Consider the following 17,283-nt stretch of genomic DNA (forward strand, 5'->3'; position numbering starts at 1 on the left):
AATATATTTCAGTGGCAGCCTCTGCTTCTTTGTTCTCTTTCAGATTGTTCATCGTCTTTGCTGAATATTATGGGGAAATAGTTGGTGAATTGCAAAGAGCCGAGCACCCCTCCCTTCCCCGACAAATCTTAGTTTGCTGTTCTCTTGGACTAAGATTGCTCCTTTTGGGCCAGTTAATTAGAAACACAGAGGACTCTGAGAAACACAACAGCTTTCGCTCTCAGCCTGTACCCTCTGTGACAAATACACAACAGCTGTGGGGCAGTGTTGCCAATTGCAATGTGGCTCCCTGAGGAATGGACCAGGAAAGAGAAAGAGCAACAGAGCAATGGCCAGACCAACAGCAGGAACGTTCTAGGTCCTGAGGTCTCTGCACCCCATTTCCTACTGACTTTGTGAGTATTAGTATCTTGCTTAGCTTCCGTCTAACAACTAAACAGCTATTATGTATTTTGAAACTGGTATTCACTCCAGAGAATGGTTATCTTTTCCCATCCACCAAATGAGCTTGAACTGAATTCAAAATCTTTGTTTACCAATATGGAATATGTTCCTTCTCTCCCTTCCTCCAAGTATATATTCATTATTATTATTTTTAATCAGAATGGTTTTCTTGAACTTGAGCCTTGTACCAGAGTTTGCTATACTCTTTCTCACAGCTTCCTTTGGCTAATGAAATGTCTGCAAGAAAACAATCAAGCTCAGAGGGCACCAAGGACCCCTTGTTTCAACCCTGAGCTGCAAATATTCTCCTTTATCGGAATCCTGTCTCTTGGTTTGAAAATATTGTAGCTTATGTGTAACACGAAGCCTTTTGGGGGGAAACTACAGGTGTAAAGAGAAGGCACCAAGCCTAGCTGACTTGTTAGCATTGCAATTTCCATATTTTTCTCTTGCTGAGTGTGCTGTGAGACACACACCAGTGGATCTGACATCTGTATTCTATGGGTCAGCGCATCCTGGAATGGACACTGTGGTCATCTGGTGCTGTTCAGTTAGAAAAAGTACCTAACACAATCATGTTTTAGCACTTGGAGCGGGAGGAAGGGAGAAAAATAGCTTAGGTGTCTCTGAGAGAACTACTTTTATTTGTCTTTCTGCTTATGCTGAAGGAAATAATTAACATTTTGCTTTTTATGATATTGCTTACCTACGTAAAACAGCAGGAGCAGGAGAAAAGTTTGAAGGGTGTTCTAAAGTTGCAGTTGTGCCTAGCACACTAGCATGTCATGGATATTAGTAACTGAGTAACAGCGCATTATATTTTTTTATGTCCTGTTGATATTTTTGTTGCAATTTGTATTTTTTTTAAAAAAAAATTCTGCACCCATAGTTTAGAAACAAGAGGGATATTTTTCTTTTGCATTTCAGAATCAAATGTCTCAGCATGTTATGATCATATCAAGTGCACCCAGGTTTATGCTACTGCAGTTTTGCAACTGTAAAAAAGAAGCACGCTTATCGCTTATGCAATATAATGGCTTGTTTACTCCTCTGATAGGAAAAGAGAAACCCATGTATTGAATGTGTTTCTGTATGCAAACGGCATGCAAATCAACTCATGTGTAGTTAATCTCTTACTGTCCAGAATTGATGTCGAATTTTGCAAAGCCAAATTTGGTGGTTTAGAAATATATATGAATGAATGAATGAATGAATTAATTAATTAATTAATTAATGAAAATCTTGATTTAGTAGATCTTGATAAAATGGATGGAATTATAGATGTGTTTACAATATTTAGGTCATTTGCATAATGATTTCATCATATGCTCCACCACATAATGTCCTCCACTACAATGGACAATTGGTAATAATAGATGCCCCATCTCTCAACTTGGTCCATTAATTTGAGACTTCATTGTAATGATAAAAAGAATACTCTGTGGAGAACTACTGTAGATAAGAAGATTGACCATGTATCCTTTTTTTTTATAGGCAAGAGTTTTCTATTCAAAGACATTCTTTATTTGAAATTAAGGGACAATAGCAGAAGCCTTGAACCCATTTATTCCCAGTTAATCCTGGACTGCAAAACTGAAATGGAACCCTATTTTTACCCCCAATTGTAGTGTATTTAAAATTAAATTATGGCAACTATTTCTACATTTGCATCTCTGCATATAAAATAGTATTTTTATGCCAATCTGTTTTCCAATTTATTTTTTTAAGGGGTCGTACATCTCTTTTATGCATAAACAGCCATCCTATTGGGAAGTGTGTGTAATCTTTTACTGTCTTCTTTGAGTTGTTTAGTTATCTGTTCAATTAAAAATCTGCTAATAAGAAAGTAAATAAGGACTAAGGCTGTTACTATCTCATTGTTCGGCAGAGTTTGGTAGCTTTGTGTGATTGTGACAGAAAAAACACAGGAAAGGAAAGAACTGATACATCTTCAATAATGCAAAACAACAACAATAACAATATCTACCCTTTGTTATATTGTTAAAGTACATGCTACTGTCAATACTCTGCCTATTGGAAGTTTCTTAGAATCTGGTGACAAAGCAGTACTTTTCATCAATTAATGGTGGAGTTTCTTGGCAATTGCAAAATAAACTTCTACAGAGTTCCATCAAGCTTATGTATTAGTTTTATGAGCTTTTGTAAGCACAAAGAGACTTTCATGAAGTAATAGAGGCAGTTGTTAAAAGTCATAGAGTCAGTTGTTCATGCAACCAATAGAAATTAAATACCATTTTTGCTACTGAGGAATAATTGGTCTTCCCCAAAACAGAAATGGCCTTATCAGTGTTCAGATATGTAGCATCGATGTTTTGTGATGTTTGATCTGTCAGTCAGTTTCTTTCCTCCCTGCCGGCTAACTAAAGGAAGTTGGAATGCAAAATATTTTCTTCCTGTTAATAGAATATCCCACACTAAGTTTGGTAATATAGAAGTCTGAATGAACTTTTGTATTATTAAAAGGATTTTTTAAAAAAATCACCTTTGCAGCTACCTCTGTTTGACATACATACCATCCTTTTTGATGAACTCAGTAAATAGAGTGATTAAAACCCACTTGTGTTTTAAAAAGGACAAAAAAGTGGTGGTAACAACAGCAAAGATCTTAACTCCGTATAACGTTAAAGTTTCACCAAGACCAAACAAATTGAAAGGGCAGTTTGTATTACACGTAACCTATAGCAATGCATGACAGATGTAATTTATATCCTGATAATTACCTCTACCTTTAGGATTGATGGAAATTTCGTGGAAGAGTGATAAATAGTTTTTACATTGTTACTCCTGTATATTTATATATAACATATATATTGTAAATGGCGGGGGGGATGATGTTGAATATTCTGGTGAAGCAAAGCCTTTGAAAGGGCATTTATTCTGAGGATAACCTTGCATAGGCTGTGGCTATAGACAGTGAATAGCCAAGTTGCTCTAGTCTGTTGCTTATATAGCTTCATAACCAGGGATGGGCTGCTGGGGGTTCGCAGAGGTTCAGGAGAACCTCTAGCTAAGATTCTGTGCAGTTTGGAGAACCCCCAAATGCCACTCCTGGTTGGCCCCACCCACCCCACCTCGCCCCTCCCAGGAGTCCCCACACAGCCTGTTTTGGATACAGGTAAGTGCAGGGCGTGCACGGAGGCTCGGGGAGGGCAACAAACGGGCCTACCAGAAGTTCACAAAGGCCTGAAATGGGGGAGGCTGTTTTCACCCTACCGGAGGCTCGTGGAAAATTTCTAGAGCCTGGGGAGGGCAAAAAAGCCCCCCCCCCGTGGTGCAGGAGGTCAACTAGGCCACACCCATCATGGTCACATCCACCCAGCAACCAGGCAGAGAACCCCTTGCTAAAAATTTTGAAGTCCACCCATGTTCATAAACATTTAAATATGGCACCAGTCAGGTTGTGATCTCAGAATTATTTATATCCTAGTTTTCAGAGCTGGTTCTTCAAGCAAACATTCTATTCATCCATTAAACTAAGAGAAACACTCCACATATACAAACTAATTGTTGCTACAGATGAAGCCTAAGTACAGGTAGTCAGGTCCTTGACTTATGACGTACAATTGAGCCCCCAAATTTCTGTTGCCAAAGGAAACATTTGTTAAGTGAATTTTGTCCCATTTTACGACATTTCTTGCCACAGTTGTTAAGTGAATGACTGCAGTCATTAAGTTAGTAACACGGTTGTTACGTGAATCTGGTTTCTTCATTGATTTTGCTTGTCAGAAGATTGTAGAAGCTGATCACGTAACCTCAAAGCAATGCAACCCAGGGGTGGAATGCTACCGGTTCAGCCGAACCGGTAGTGATGGCGGGATGTGGTTCAGAGAACCGGTAGCGGTGGCAGCGCGAGGCTCCACCCACCCACCCAGACGTCATTACTTCCTGGTTTCAACCACAAAGTAACCTGTTTCTGACCTTCTTGACATGCAATTCTGAACTGGTAGGGAAGGTAAGTAGATCTCACCCCTGCTGCAACTGTAATAAATATCAGTCAGTTGCCAAGTATCTGAATTTTGATCATGTGACCATGGGGATGCTGCAATGGTTGTAAGTATGAAAAATGGTCATAACTCACAGTTTTCAGTGCTGTTGCAACTTTGAATAGTCACTAAATGAACTGCTGTAAGTCAAGGAACTACCTGTACTGTGTCCTAGAAAAGAATAATGTATTCTAAGCACTTTCTTTACCTATGGAGAGGATAGTACAACTAGACAGAACAACTAGACACAAGAACAGTTTTTTCCCGAAGGCCATCACTCTGCTTAACAAATAATTCCCTCAACACTGTCAGACTATTTACTGAATCTGCACTACTATTAATCGTTTCATAGTTCCCATCACCAATCTCTTTCCACTTATGACTGTATGCCTGTAACTTTGTTGCTGGCAATCCTTATGATTTATATTGATATATTGACCATCAATTGTGTTGTAAATGTTGTACCTTGATGAACGTATCTTTTCTTTTATGTACACTGAGAGCATATGCACCAAGACAAATTCCTTGTGTGTCCAATCACACTTGGCCAATAAAAAAAAATTCTATTCTATAGTATGCCATTGTTTTGGCATGTAGAGGTTGATAATCTTTTTCTCCTTCTCTCCTAAATATACTATTTTGCCTATTTTTTTCCCCTCAGTTGTTTTTAGTTGATAAACGACCAGTTCAAAATACATGGCAGAAATTTACTTGATTTTTCATGTGAGAGTCTTCTTCTCTTACAGAATTCTTGAATTCACATCACTTATATGATGGTGAAACGTTCAGGCTACCTTTTCTGTTGTTACTTTGCAAATATTCATTTTAACATCAGCAGAAAAGGCTTATCAATGTGCACATGTTTTTCAGAAGCCATTTATCCAACAAAAGATCCGAGCCATGAAGAACCTTGTAAATTTTATTTGTACAGCCAACTTGTAAACCAAGCAAGCAGTGAGCTAAAAGGGGTAACCTCTGCAGATGTAATTGAATGAGAAAATATATTAAGTTCACTCAAAGCCAAAGGTACTGGGGACTGAACCAGCGTCATGAGTATATGCACGAGATGCTTCTAAGCAAGAATTCAAAGTTATCCCAAATTCCTTTAATATGAGCTACATATTGATTTCTCTACTGTATAAACATAGTTTAGAAAATAATAACATTTATCTACTTGGTGGAAAGCTCCTTCCCATAATCATTCTGGACCCGGTTTAAAAGCAGTATTAAAAGAAAACAAAGATAACATGCTATTGATCATATGTTTCTCTAAGTTAATGGAGGTTTGCCTGTGTTTTAGGCTGTTTTCATTCAAACTGTGTACCTTGATTTAATATAATGTCCATGAGCCTTGGGTGATCCATACCATGACCTCCCTCCTTCAGTTCATGTAGGACATTGGAAATATTTGTTTCCATTTTTAGGGTTTGCTATGGGGTGAAGCCAGACAAGCTTATTAGGGGATAATGAGGCTTGTTTGGAAAGATGTACATCAGTAGTGGGTTTCAATTTAGTTTGCTACCAGTTTGCTAATGCACGCATGCATGCTCATTCATGCACGTGATGCTTCTGCACATGCACAGAAGCCTCTGAGCAGGTGGGCGGAGCCTCCTGCCACCGCTGCTATAGGTACGCTCAGTCCGGGGCAAACTGGTAGCAACCCACCACTGATGTCCGCCTTTTTTTTATGGTCTGTCTGAGGGTCTCAGGGACCATGACAACTTGACACTGCCATTGTTGTGTCCCACTCCTCCTCTGACGGCCGGGTCGGGGAAGTCCGTATCAAGCGTGGCCGCAAAGCCTCTGCAGCTTTGCCAAAGTTCTGTCAGAGTTCTCAGGGCAGGCAGGAGACCAGGATGTGACTTCAGCAATCCAAGTTAGACTTTGCCTGACTCAAAGAATGCCAGAAAGCAGATCCTTTATATAGGCCATGGGGTGGTGGCTCCATGACTCAACACTTATCCAGGCCTGCCCCTCCCTTCCTTTTGCTGATGTCCCCAGCTGCCGGTAATTCCAGCTCGTGGCTGGCTTCAGGTGCACATGCTATCGGGGGGAGGTTTGTTTGCTCGGTTTGTCCAGGCATGGTGCCAGGGCTGGGGGCTGGAGGCATGCCAGGACATTCTTCTGCACTATCAGTCTCTGGCTGAGATAGCAGGAGATGAGAGGGGCCCGGCTGCGGAGAGGGGGGCGAGCGAGGCACAACAGCCATAGTAGCTGGGCATTTTGGTATTTTGGTCCCTAAAACACCCATAATTTTTTTTCAAATCCCCCTAAAATTGAAAAGAATAGTCCCTATAATCAACATCCTAAACATCCGTTAAAAAGGGGGATAGTAAAGTGAACTTTGCCATCACTTACATGGTTTTAGCAGCTGGAAATCCCAGGCTAGATGGCCACCCGTTGCACAGGAGATGCTGTTTAGAAAAAGAAACCAACTATAAATGTAGATTAATTATTCTAGCTGGTTTTACAACACTGTCATTAATACATTATGCTCTATTATGTCATTAACAATCTGTTTTATTTCTGTTTTTATAGTTTTTAATGCTTTAAAAATTATTAGTACATATTGATTTTAGATAATGACTAGTTTACATTTCTACTCTTTTATTGAATTGCTATATGCCACCCAAAGTTGCTTTCTGTAAAATGGGCAGCCATATAAATTCAATAAATAAATAAACAACAGCTACTTTCCCCTGTTCAGTCACAGTGCAAATTATGTACATCGATGTGAATGTTTCTGACCGCTTCAGCCATGTTGCCTCTCGGAAAAAACAGATCATTCCAAACTTATATTCGGAAAAAGAAATGTTTCTCTGTTCAGCTTAGCATCATCTACTGTATTTATCTGAAAGTGAAGGTAATATGCTAGGAGAATGTCCTAGTCAAACATAACCAATTTTCCCTTTGATTTTGATAATTGGTTTAATTTTTGCTTGTTTGTTTAATTTATATGCCACCCATCCTACAATCCAAAGCAACAATGTTTTCAGAATAGACATGGGTTAGTATAATTGAGTTTATTGGTCATGTGATGGGCTACAAAGATTAATGCAACTTTTCACTTTTGGGCAGCCTCTTCCCCTAACAGACTGAAAAAAAGTTTTTTTTTTAAAGCTGCCAAAATTGTACTTCAAAAAACAAAACCAAGTCTCAATCCACCTCTGTTGGCCTCCAGTATTTATCTAAGAGTATTTTCTTCACACATATAAGCATTCGGTTGTGCCTATGTCGCTATTCCCAGCTTTCAATAGAGTCCTGCCTTCATGGCAGCAGGAAGCAGGCAAAAGCCACATTTCACAATTCTACTATTTATCTTCTTAAACCACTCCCCCCACCCGCATTCATCCCTGCGCTAAAGTTTGAATGACACTAATTTCCTGAACAAGATACCCTAGAAACCGCAGTTTATCTCATAAAATCATAACAGACAGGGTTTGTGATGTCCCCACTGCCAGGTTCTTTATTCTGTCAGTTTATAGCATTTGAAATGACGGAAGGAGATGTGTTCCTTTCATATGCCAGCCAGGAGAACAAGCCCTGTCACCAACAGTGTAATGTGCTGTGTATTATCACTCTGACTGATCCAGAGGCCCAGAGACTGTCATCTTTTTAGACTGTACAAGTCAACACAAATAAAACTGAGGAGGCAATTGATAATGTCTGAGATAGATCCAGGCTCATTTTGGCCATTACTTTTTATTCAAACCTTAGAGATGACATGATGTGAAAAATGAGCCTGTGTCTAGTTCACTGCCCATTAGTGTGTGAGCACATAATCTCCCACTTTTCACACAGAATCTCTCTGCACACACTCTGGCAGTTACAGTCAGGCCCAACCCCCCACCCCAACCCCGTCACTGTTAGAGGAGATTTCACACCTCCCCCCTCCTCTTGGAACATAGCAAATATTGTCCCTAAAGTGATAGATATAGTTTAAGGAAGTGAAGTTAATAGCAATTTCATGCCAACTTTTCTGATTTTCTTTCCCCACCCACCCCTCTCTTTTCAAAATCACCATAAATGATTGAAATGTTTACTTACCATATGCTGGGTATCCACTCCAAACAAGTCCTCGACTTATGACCATATTTGAGCCCAACATCCCCATTGTTAAGCAAGGCAGTTGTTAAGTGAGTTTTGTTCCATTTTACAACCATTTTGCCAGTTGTGAAGCGAATCACTGAAGTTGTTAAAGTGAGTCATGCGGTCATTAAGTGAGTCATGCGGTCATTAAGTGAATCTGGCTGCTCCCGCCCTCCTTTGTCTTTGCTTGTTGGAAGCTAGTTGGGAAGGTTCCAAATGGAGATCACATGACACTGGGATGGTGCAACAGTCATAAATATGTCAGTTGCCAAGCACCCAAATTTTGATCATGTGACCATGGGGATGCTGCTATGGTCGTAAGTGTGAAAACTGGTTATAAGTCACTTATAAGTCTAGTGCTGTGGTAATTTTGAATGGTCACTAAACAAACGATTTTAAATCCAGGACTATCTGTACCAGAAAATCAAAACTGACTGACCAAACACTGAGGCATCCAGGTATTTGGAGAACTCAGTCCATTTCATTATTGGAAATTAAGAATTAAACCTAAAGGTATTATAGAGTAAGCTTGACTTCCACCCAAAGCTTTATTTTCTATAATTGGATGATTAAGGGAAAACTTGGACCATGGTTCTAATGCCAGCATCAGATAGCAGGGCCACTGCCTTCATAGATCCCTAAAACGAATATTTTTGTTGTATCTTGATGCAAAGAAATCCATTAATTTCTGGTACTGTTCCTTCAGGGTTGCATTGTTTTGACTTGGAGTAGCAGACTGTGCTGTGAAAAGGTCTTTCTTACAATTCTGCTGAGTAGACATGACAGGCCTCTGAACATAACAGAAGGCAGGCATGTGTGGAACCTGAATCGGTTTCCTGGAGAGATTTTGCATAGTTGCTAACACCACCCCATGCACAAGGACTATTCCTATTACTCTCCAGCATAACCTTTAATTACCCCCTCCATCCCCAAAATATCCCTCAATTACCTTGCAGGCAGAATTATATGCATATTTCAAAAGTTCTCCCAGGGCTTCAGTGATAAGCATTAGGTTCTTATGGTTCACTGGTTTAAATTATAGGCTACTTAATTAAAACAATATAGAAAGCTGTCAGAATTCCATCTCATTTGTAGGACTTTGATTAGTTTTGGAAAGGGGGGTTAAAATAATGTTACAGCATATTTAGTTTTATTTAGGATATGCTGTCTTTAATGGTGGATGATATGTCCTTTCTCAGCTTGGTTAGTGGAAATTCCACTAAAGATAATGTGAAAAAGAATGGTTTTATGATCCTATATGTCAGGAACAGAAGTTTAAAATACAGTTTAGAATAGAATAGAATAGAATTTTTTATTGGCCAAGTGTGATTGGACACACAAGGAATTTGTCTTGGTGCATATGCACCAAGACATATGTTTTGGCCCAAGTTTTAAGTTAAGGCTTATAAATGTGAACGTTTAAAGCAGGTATTAAAGTTTAGGGTATTACACAAAGATGTGGGAAAGATTATGAATCATTCTTTATTTCTAAAATTATAAATAGAAGAATTGGTGGGAGGCTTCTCTCTTAGTAGAATTGTATTCCATGATCCCTACTAATTAATTCATAATGTATGGTTTATAATATGAAGATGTCTATAATTTTATCCCTCATAGAAAACTGAAATTGCAGGTCAAGATCAACTTCCAAGTGGATTACTTTGATTTAGTCAACAATTATTTATTTATTTATTTATTAAAAAAACAATGCTGTTTTATTGATGTTTATCCCTTTGGAATGTTATTGTATGCTTTTTTCTTTTTTTATTTATAATAAACCACCAAAAATCAATTCTTGACTATGGATATAGAATATAGAAATATCATCATCATTATCAACAACAACAGCAACAACAAAATCATTTATCCATTTTCCTTTTCAGTCTTATTTATCTTTTGGATACATGACACAAATACTGATAATTGTTCCATAAAGAAAATGTGAGAGGCATGTCTTGATGTTATATAAAGACAGTGACCCAAGGAAAAAATCATTTATTTTACAAACTTACAAATTTACATGTCTTTACCAATATATTTTTCAAACCTCCTCCACAGCAACCCTATGAGGTGGGTTGAGCTAAGAGAGAGTGACTGGCCAAAGTCACCCAGTCAGCTTTCCTGCCTAAGGTTGGACTTGAACTCACAGTCTCCTGGTTTCTAGGTCAGCACCTTAACTCTTATACAGCAGTGAAATCCATTTACCTTCGCTACCGGTTTGGGCGCTCTCCCACGCAGGAGCGTGCATGCACCAGTGGTGGGTTTCAACTGGTGTTACCACCGGTTCACTTCGCGCATGCGCATTGAATTTCAGAACAGCTGAGGCACGACAATCTGCTCTGCCACACCTATCAGCTGGGCTAAAAATGAATGAATATAGGTAGGTATAGCGCGTGGGCGGGAGGACCCAACTGACGGTCGGAACGAACCGGTTCGCTCTCACCTCACCATCTCTGCTACCGGCTCGCCCGCACCAGGGAGAACTGGTAGCAACCCCTGCCTCTTCTGTACATGTGCAGATGGTTAAAAAATGGGATGTAATGACATCCCAGCGGGTGGGCGGAGCCTTATGCTGCAAATGCTACTGGTTCGGTGAGCCGGATAGAACCAGGGGGATTTCACCACTGCTCTTGTACCAAACTGGCTCTTATACAACAAAACTGTATGAAAAGGACTCTACCATGTTTCTGGCAATCCATTTATGTTGGCAGTCAATCTGTCTGTCTATCTACCTGTATGTATATTTTCTCACACAAAAATACAAGCAAAGGGTCTCTTCTCATCTCCCTCTGTATTATGAGCTGAAAGTATCATGATCCAAAAACAGCAATTCTATATTTTTGACCACTGGGATGATAGCAGTAATAGAGAATTTTGTACGCTTAAACAAATGACCAAGCCTAAAAAATGGATTATCTTTGATATAAAAATATTTCCTGGGCAATACCATTCTTTGAAGCTGTTCATTTTGACCAGTGTTGCAAATCATTCATAATCATTCAAGCTTATTTTATTCATGAATTAACATATTTTTTTTTCTTTTGAAGATTACTTTGCTACTATTGAAGTTTCTTGATGAAAACCCTGGAAACAAGGTGAGAAAGTGTTTCCCCTTTTCTGTCTCTTTGCACTCCACTCTGAAGTATACAGTAACATCTACCACAGATGCTCTAGTGAATCTTAATTAGGCATATGCAGATAGTTCAAAATCTATTCAAGATGGATTATCTGAATGAATGCTACTAAATTATCTTTTTATTATCCTTTTGATGTCTGCTGGGGAGATTCAGTAGAGAACCAGCAGCCATATGATAATTTCTCTACTCTAGAGAAAAACAGAAAAACAGCAAGATGATAAACAATTGGAATGTGCAAATATATTCCCCCAAAGTATAGTTTTGAATTATATTTTTCCCAATAAGATCATCTCTGATCCCATTCACAAAACTACTTGATTCACCCAGGAAATGGATCATTGGGCTCCTAAGATATCTACCCAAGTGAAATGAACCCCTTTCTATCTTTGGCAGGGTAAGTAAAAGAAAAAATATATTTTTATCATTTTATTTCAAATGCTAGAGTACAGCAATAGCAATGGCACTTAGACTTATATACTGCTTTATAGTGCTTTTACAGCCCTCTTAAGCGGTTTACAAAGTTAGGGTATTGCCCCCAACAATCTGAGTCCTCATTTTATCGACCTCGGAAGGATGGAAGGCTGAGTCAACATTGAGCTGATCAGGATCAAACTCCAAACTGTGGATAGAGTTTGCCTGTAATACTGCATTCTAACCACTGCACCACCATTGCTAATATCATGTTATTGAGCATTGTTGTCCATATTTGGCATACACACAGAGGGAATCCACATAATTTGAGGCATAATGGGAGCCATTGTTGCAAATGCATAGGTAGAATTGCAAATTTCTACTCACGTGCCTGCATGTGTAAGAGAAGTTGGGATTGGAAAGAGAGTGAGAAAGGGAAAGAAGATCAAAAGATGGAGGGAATAATCTGCATTTGCTTTGGTTCTTGGAATTATATAAAAATGTATTATGTCCTCTTCCAATAGTGTCTTTGATCCTAATTCCATTGACATTTAGACACCACACTAAGTCCCATATGCTTCATTAGACCTTCATGAATGGCTCATGGCCACTGCAACAACTGTCCCAAGATCTGTGGCTTGTGAATTTACTGATTTTATTCATAATTGAGTTCTAATGCTGTTAATTTTTTAATCTGAATATTACATCCTTGGGTATTCTCCTGAAGGTATTCAAAATGCCTACATGCTTTCATTTATACACACAGGCATCCTTAAAAATAAGTTTATAGTTGCTTACAATAACTGTTTAAATAGAGACGGCACAACTGTCCTGGCTTATGTCTTATGTACCGAAGGGCTTGCCATGCACTCTGAGATTTGGGCATTTGGCTCTTGGTTTTGTTTTGTTGCTAGTATAACTTGGGCTGAGTCAGCATCACAAAGTCCTCCATCTCCTCTTTTCCAATTTGCTTAGTCCTGTGGACTTGGCATTCTAGTTAGTGTAACTACTGGAACTCAGCTATATAATGTCCAGTCCTAGAGAAGCAGTAAACATTCCAGGGCTGAGTCTCCAGATTGTTAATTCCATGCACAGATGGCTCTGCATAAGACACTGTGGGAGAAGAGTGTCTTCTTAAAGCCAATTAAATAGAATCCTTGTCCAAGAAGGATTTTCAGAATGCCTATGCATGCAAATTCATGACGTGCCTCACGACATCTTTAAGCAGTGCTACTTCTCTCTTCTACCTTTATCAAGAGTAAGAGACAGTTTGATTTCCTGCTTTGTGGGACAGGTTGAAGAATGTACAGCTCGCTAGTCTTTGTAGAAATTACAAGAGTGAAAAGAGAAAAATAAACAAAGCAGCACATTGCTTAATGAATTCAAAAGAAGCAGAGGAAATCTGCTCCTTTCCTTTTAAAAACCACAGTTTAACAGAGTTGGATTCAGTATTTGCATGCTAGTTATTTCTTGCTTGCAATTACACTGGACAATTTTTGCTGTCTTTCATTATTCAGCATTAGAGTAATTTTTTTTAATACTGAGAAATATTTTAAATGTAACATTAAAATTGCACTGCTTCAGAGACAGAATTAGTTTTTATGATTTCTAAAGACAAAAGTTCCCTTGACTTGAATCTGACCTCTGATGACTAGATGGACACACATCCGTGTAGTTGCCTTGACCAAAATATGAGAATGCTTTGCCTTTTCTCACCTTCCTGGACTAACCTACTATTCTGGGATTTTCTGATCTCCCGTTTTTCAAGTTCATTGAAGTCAGTTAGTGTTGCCCATTTAGAAGATTAACAAGGATTCTGATTCTGGTGATCAGTCTTTGAAGAGGTTAAATAAAGAAGACATGATTAACATCCTGCACTAAATGACTGTGCATGTAATTGGGGAATATAACCCAAGTAACTATTGTTAGTGCTTTCAATATAGAAATCAGTCCAATTGCAGATTTTTTCCTATATAATAATTGTAAGAGAAGTCATGCAATCCAAACTTAATATTGTCAATGAGTAAACCTGATAGGCCTCATGGGATTTAGATATATATAGGAGTGTGCAGCCAATCAATCATGAATAAACAGAAGAGGAAAAATTTGCAGGCAGGGGAGGTTCTCTTCAAGAACTTATAATTTTAGTCGTTTGGTGTTTACACACTGTGCTCTGAAAAACTTTCTGAGCTAAAAATGCATTCCTGATCAATTGAAATTAATGGAATGTTTGCCAATGCCTTAAGTGGGAAAGGAATTGCAGCCCAAATCTCCATGGAAGTCCAAACTGAAGCAATGATTTGCAGAATGAATCTAGAAAAGTCAACACCGTTGTAATTCAGAATTCCCTTGCAGCCTTGCCATGGTCATTACAAAGTTTGGTAACATCTTATCTTCGCGTGCATGCAGTACACGTTCATTTACCGATGCAAAGGAAAAGAGAGCAAAATACAATGAGCCTTTGGGGAAAGGCAAAGCATATAACAATTACCCCCAAAAAGAAAAGAAAAGTACCCTTGGGAATTAAGCAAACATTGAATGTAAGAGATAGGAATGAGACAAATATTGAATTAAGGCAAGCACTGCCTGAGATGGCAATCACAAATTTATAAAGGGTGGTGGAAACTGAAGTTGCTGGTTGAAGGCAAAGGCAGGAGTTACAGATAAGGTCTCTTAACTTCCATGCTACAATATTAAGTCATGCTTCAAATTCCTGGGACAAAATAAACACAATCTGCATTTGATACTTATCACAGAGTCCTTTTATAAGATATAATTCTGATATCACAACTGTGCAATTTTGGCCTGTGGCCTAGAAATCAAAGTGTGTTTAAACCTGACACATAGCTTCCTAACTCATGGCATCACAAAAATATCCTTAATTCACAGTGATTGCCGTCACAGTTAGCCTAATGTGCATTTAATTGCATCTATGGGCTTTTGTTGTGAAAAATAAATTGTACACTGATTTTAATGAAATCATTTTTTTTCTTAATTAATGTGTTGCAAATGTTGGCTGCTTATAGTACAGGATCACTGTTTAGCAGACGTTAATTATCATTTACAGTTTGGAATGGATAATATGGATAATACACAATAGGATTTTAGATATGTACATATTATGTTGCAATCAGGGGTGAAAGCTAAAAATTTTCCCTACCGGTTCTGTGGGCGTGGCTTAATTGGTGGGCGTGGCTTGGTGGTCAGATGACTGGGTGGGCGTGGTCAATAACAATAAATAATAAAAATAATTAACAAAGTATACAAAACAATAAGAGGTACCAAAAACCAACTTCACACTTTACACACACACAACACAACACAACACAACTGACTCACACACAATGTAAAAGCAGCTGCACTTCACCCAAAATGGCCCCTGCAACAAGCAGGAACCTCACACTTTCACACTTTACACACACACAACACAACTGACTCGCACACACACAAAATGCCACGTAAAGCTTTGTGAGATTTTGTGTGTTTGTGTAGTTAGAGTGAAACACTACAGAAACACACCAAATCTCAGAAAGCTGCACAAATATTTTATTTTATTATTTTTATTTATTTTTTTAGATCAGGGGGTCTCCAACTTTAGTAGCTTTAGGTTTGTAGACTTCAACTCCCGGAGTTCCTCATTCAGCAAAGCAGGAAGTCAAAGCAGGCTGTAATCAGTAGCTGAAGTAAGCATAGCGTTGCCAGCCCGAAAGGAGCAGTAATTATAGGTAAGTGAGGAGTGGGCATTGGGTGGGCATGGGTGGGGGCTCTTGTAAGTGGGGGCTGTTAAAAAGTGATTTTAAAAGCCTGCTAGGATCAGGAAACTTCTCTGGGATCGCCAGAGGGAAAAAAGTTTTAAAGTCAGCTCCTCTGAGGATCTCCCTGAAGTTCCCTCATAGCAGCCCAGAACCTCTTAAAATAATTGTTTTAACATGTAGAAAACATGTTTTTTAAGGTTCTGGTGATGAGGAACTCAGCTGGGATGGCCAGAGGAGCCTTTTAAAGGCCCCCCCCCCTTTCCTTTTTTCCTCCTTCGGCTGAAGAGGTTTTTTTTAAAAAAACTTTTAAAGCGTTCTGATGATCCCTGCTCAGCCCCGCGATCATCAGAGGTTTTTTTTTTTACTTTTAAAGGCATGTTTTTGGCTGAAGAAAAAAAGTAAAAAAGTAAAAAAAAACCTCTGCTGATGGTGCGGCTCAGCAGGGGCAGGGGGTGCAGGGCCAGGGATTTTTGCTACCGGTCCTTCGAACCAGCACTGCCATCACTACCTAATCGGGGGAGCCGGTGCAAACCGGCAGCATTTCACCCCTGGTTGTAATACTATGCATGCTGACTGGGAAATCCCTTTGCGATATTGCAGTTAGTAACTGAGATGTTACATATTAGGTACAGTATATAATATTGTTAATAATTTTTCATGAATAGTCATAGGAAAACTAAATAATTGAACATTCTTAAAAATAGTTACTGATTCATCAAAAATTCTTGTCATGTGATGGTTCCTTGGTCAGTATCTCGTGGCCTGTCTATTCAGGAGCACCAGCTCAGCCCATCTGGAATCATCCTGATTGTTTATTAGAAAGGAAGGAACTGAAGATTTAGCCATCTACTTCCAACAAAGCCCCATCCAATTCTCCTCAACTGAATGGATGGATGAGATCACATTACATCTGCGTTCTGGATGAATGAGTTTACATTTTGGAAAAATTGGTGAGCTCCTTGGTTGCTGTCATTCTTACGAAAATTATTTCTTGTGGAAAAGAAAAAAATACCACTGATCTAATATTCATATGTTTTATGTACTGAAGTGTTTGAAACAAAGGATGGATATGCATATTTGGGTTATCCTTGAGTGACTGATAAGAGTCATAATAAACACTTGTGATTTAGAATAAAATATAAAAATTTGCTACGTCCCTTGTTCCTCCTAATTGGTAATGTTATCTTCTTCCTCTTAAATCACCAAGATTTTTTTTAAACCACCATATTCACATATTCTTTAATAGAATTATTAAGCAGTCAACTGTTTCTATTTGGGTTTTTTTGAACATTAAAGATTTTCTTCTGATTTTTTACATATATATAATCAACTGAATTATTTGATGAATCCATACTCTACATATAAATTTCCCTCATTTGGAAAGACATTAATTCATTTCACATCAAGTTGGATACCTAGTGGTGGGATTCAGCCAGTTCGCAC

The 17,283-nt window shown here is 38.6% G+C and overlaps 1 long non-coding RNA gene across 2 annotated transcripts; it reads left to right on the forward strand.

Annotated features, from left to right (window-relative positions):
- Positions 1-281: 281 nt before the first annotated feature.
- LOC131202928 (uncharacterized) lies at positions 282-15,802 on the forward strand. 2 transcript variants are annotated; one of them, XR_009156252.1, is made up of 4 exons: positions 282-395; positions 11,585-11,632; positions 11,960-12,068; positions 15,662-15,802. It is a non-coding gene; the product is annotated as an uncharacterized LOC131202928 (long non-coding RNA). The 2 variants fall into 2 exon arrangements; XR_009156253.1 differs by having other exon boundaries at positions 12,002-12,068.
- Positions 15,803-17,283: the final 1,481 nt, after the last annotated feature.

This window comes from Ahaetulla prasina, chromosome 1, assembly GCF_028640845.1.
Source record: "Ahaetulla prasina isolate Xishuangbanna chromosome 1, ASM2864084v1, whole genome shotgun sequence".
NCBI classification, from domain to species: Eukaryota; Metazoa; Chordata; class Lepidosauria; order Squamata; family Colubridae; genus Ahaetulla; species Ahaetulla prasina.